Source organism: Sorex fumeus, unplaced genomic scaffold (assembly GCF_029834395.1).
Source record: "Sorex fumeus unplaced genomic scaffold, SorFum_2.1 ptg000170l, whole genome shotgun sequence".
Taxonomy (NCBI): domain Eukaryota; kingdom Metazoa; phylum Chordata; class Mammalia; order Eulipotyphla; family Soricidae; genus Sorex; species Sorex fumeus.
The window spans coordinates 377,677-382,163 of record NW_026606227.1 but is presented as its reverse complement, the minus strand read 5'-3'; positions in this window follow the sequence as shown (position 1 = coordinate 382,163).

The following is a 4,487-nucleotide window of genomic DNA, read 5'->3' as shown; positions in this document are numbered from 1 at the left end:
CCATTGCAATCTACACTACAGAATGTTTCATTCATTCACGCGAATCTTGAATTCATCTTGTTCTCCACTCCCAGCAGGTTTTCGTTTCACCACTGGTGAATGTCCAAGCAACCCAAGGCTGGTTTCAGCTGCGTGTTAACACTCGCAGCCGTGCTGTTCAATTGGCTATCCAGTGAACGCTGGTTAGCTCTTGATTTTCCTTCCACACACCGAGCCTTCAGAAATCATTCTTATCTCCACTTCAGAATGTTCCATTCGTTCCCTGCGAATCTGGAATTCCTCTGACTCTCCACACCAGGCAGATTTTCCTAACAACACTGGTGAATGACCAGGTAATCCAATGCTGGTTTTCAGCGGCTGTTCACACTCACAGCCTTGCTGTTCAATTGGCAATCCAGTCAAACCTAGTCAGCTCTTCTTCATTTTCCTGTCCACACAACCCAGCGTTCAGAAATCATTGGAATCTCTACTACAGAAATTTCCATTCATTCACTGTGAATCTGGAAATAATCTGAATCTGCATTCCAGGAAGGCTTTCGTTACACCACTGATGAATGTCCAAGTAATGCAATGCTGCTTCTTAGTGGTCTGTTCACACTCGAAACCGTGCTGTTCACTGGCTATCCACTCAACATTGGTCAGCTCTTCAATATCCTGTCCAGACTATCCAGATTTCTAAATCTTGGCAATCTCCACTACAGAATGTTCCATTCAATCACGCGAATCTGGAATTCATCAGAGTCTCCACTCCCGGCAGGTTTTCGTGACACCACTGGTATATGTCCAAGGAAGCCAATGCTGGTTTTAAGCCGCCTGCTTATACTCTCAGCCGTGCTGTTCAATTTGCTATCCACCCAACCCTATTCAGCTCTACATTTTCCTGTCCTCATAACCCAACCTTCAGAAATAATTGGTATCTCCTCCACAGAATGTTCCGTTCATTCACTGCGAATCTTAAATTCATCTGACTCTCAACTCCCGGCGGGTTATCGTTACACCACTTGTGAATGTCCAAGTAAGCCAATGCTGGTTTTCAGTGGCCTGTTCATACTAAGAGACGTGCTGTTCATTTGGCTATCCACTCCACCCTGTTCAGCTCTACATTTTCGTGTCCACAAAACCCAGCCTTCAGAAATCATTGGAATCACCACTAGAGAATGTTCCATTCATTCACTGCGAATCTGGAATTCATCTGAACCTCCACTCCCGGCAGGTTTTCGTTACGCCACTGGTGAATGTCCAAGTAACTCAATACTGGTTTTCAGAGGCATGTTCAACTCGCAGAAGTGCTGTTCAATGGGCTATCCACTCAATATTGGTCAGCTCTTCATTTTCCTCTCCACACAAACCAGCCTTCAGAAATCATTGGGATCTCCACTACAGACTGTTCCATTCATTCACTGCGATTCTGCAATTCATCTGACTCTCCGCTCCAGGCAGGTTTTCATTACAGCACTGGTGAATGACCAAGTAATCCAATGCTGGTTTTCAGCCGCCTTTTCACACTCGCAGTGTGCTGTTCAATTGTCTATCCACTCAAACCTGGTCAGCCTTTCATTTTCTTTTCCACAATATCAGACTTCAGAAATCATTGGAATCGCCAGTACAGAATGTTCCATTCATTCACTGCCAATCTGGAATTCATCTGAATCTGCACTCCAGGTAGGCTTTCATTACACCACTTATGAATGTCCAAGTAACAGAATGCTGGTTTTCAGCGGTCTGTTCACACTCTAAGCCCTGCTTTTTACTGGGTATCCACACAACTGTGGTCAGCTCTTCATTTTCATGTCCAAACAATCCAGACTTGAGAAATCATTGCAATCTCCAGTACAGAATGTTCCATTCATTCACTGCGAATCTGGAATTCAACTGAATCTCCACTACCTGCAGATTTATCTTACACCACTTGTGAATGTCCAAGTAAAACAATGCTGGTTTTCAGAGGCCTGTTCATGTTCGCAGTCGTGCTGTTCAATTGGCTATCCACTCAAGCTGTTTTGCTCCTCATTTTCCTGTGCACACAACCCAGCCTTCAGAAATCATTGTAATCTCCACTACAGGATGTTCCATTCATTCACTGGGAATCTGGAATTCATCTGAATCTGCACTCCACGCAGGCTTTCGTTACACCACTGCTGAAAGTCGAAGTAATGCAATACTGGTTTTCAGTGGTCTGTTCACATTCGAAGCCGAGGCTTTTTACAGGCTATCCACTCAACACTGGTCAGCTCTTCATTTTCGTGTCCCCACAATCCAGATTTCAGAAATCATTGCAATCTCCACTACAGAATGTTCCATTCATTCACTGCGAGTCTGGAGTTTATCTGATTCTCCACTCCCGCCTGGTTAACATTACACCACTTGTGAATGTCCAAGTAAGCCAATGCTGGTTTTCAGAGGCCTGTTCATACTCGCAGCCGTGCTGTTTAATTGACAATTCACTCCACCCTGTTCAGCTCTTCATTGTCCCACCACACTACCAGCCTTCAGAAATCTTTGTTATCTCCACTACAGAATGTTCCATTCATTCACTGCGAATCTGGAATTCATCTGACTCTCAACTCCACGCAGGTTTTCATTACACCACTGTTGAATGTCCAAGTAACCCAATGCTGGTTTTCAGCGGCCTGTTCATATTCGCAGCCCTGCTGTTTACTTGGCTATCGATTCAAGCCTGGTCAGCTCTTCATTTTCCTGTCCACACAACACAGGCTTCAGAAATCATTGGAATCTCCTCTACAGAATGTTCCATTCATTCACTGCGAATGTGGAATTCAACTGACTCTCCACTCCATGCAGGTTTTCCTTACACCACTGATGAATGTCCAAGTAACCCAATGCTGGTTTTCAGCTGCATGTTCACACTCGCAGCCATGCTATACAATTGGCTTTCCACTAAATCCTGATTAGTTCTTGATTTTCCTTCCACACGACCCAGCCTTCAGAAATCATTGGAATCTCCACTAGAGAATGTTCCATTCATTCACTGCGAATCTGGAATTCCTCTGAACCTCCACTCCCGGCAGGTTTTCGTTACACCACTGTTGAATGTCCAAGTAACCCAATGTTTTAAGTGTTTTCTTCACAAGCGCAGTGGTGCTGTTCAATTGGCTATCCACTCAACCCTGGCCAGCTCTACATTTTCCTGTCCACACCACAGAGACTGGAGAAATCATTGTTATCTCCACTACAGAATGTTCCATTCATTCACAGCGAATCTGGAATTCATCTGAATCTCCACTCCCGGCAGGTTTTCGTGACACCACTGGTAAATATCCAAGTAAGCCAATGCTGGTTTTAAGTGGCCTGCTCATACTCTCAGCCGTGCTGTTCAATTTGCTATCCACTCAACCCTCTTCAGCTCCATTTTCCTGTCCACATAACCCAAACTTCAGAAACAATTGGTATCTCCTCCACAGAATGTTCCATTCATTGACTGCAAATCTGAAATTCATCTAATTCTCAACTCCCGTCAGGTTTTCGTTACACCACTTGTGAATGTCCAATTAAGCCAAAGCTGGTTTTCAGTGGCCTGTTCTTACTACGAGACGTGCTGTTCATTTGGCTATCCATTCCACCCTGTTCAGCTCTACATTTTCGTGTCCACAAAACACAGCCTTCAGAAATCATTGGAATCACCACTAGAGAATGTTCCATTCATTCACTGCGAATCTGGAATTCATCTGAATCTCCACTCCCGGCAGGTTTTCATTGCACCACTGCTGAATGTTCAAGTAACGCAATGATGGTTTTCAGCGGTCTATTCACACTCGAACCCGTGCTGTTCACGGTCTAGCGACTCAACACTGGTGAGTTCTTCTTTTTCCAGTTCAGACAATACAAACCCCAGAAACCATTGCAATCTACACTACAGAATGTTTCATTCATTCACGCGAATCTTGAATTCATCTTGTTCTCCACTCCCAGCAGGTTTTCGTTTCACCACTGGTGAATGTCCAAGCAACCCAAGGCTGGTTTCAGCTGCGTGTTAACACTCGCAGCCGTGCTGTTCAATTGGCTATCCAGTGAACGCTGGTTAGCTCTTGATTTTCCTTCCACACACCGAGCCTTCAGAAATCATTCTTATCTCCACTTCAGAATGTTCCATTCGTTCCCTGCGAATCTGGAATTCCTCTGACTCTCCACACCAGGCAGATTTTCCTAACAACACTGGTGAATGACCAGGTAATCCAATGCTGGTTTTCAGCGGCTGTTCACACTCACAGCCTTGCTGTTCAATTGGCAATCCAGTCAAACCTAGTCAGCTCTTCTTCATTTTCCTGTCCACACAACCCAGCGTTCAGAAATCATTGGAATCTCTACTACAGAAATTTCCATTCATTCACTGTGAATCTGGAAATAATCTGAATCTGCATTCCAGGAAGGCTTTCGTTACACCACTGATGAATGTCCAAGTAATGCAATGCTGCTTCTTAGTGGTCTGTTCACACTCGAAACCGTGCTGTTCACTGGCTATCCACTCA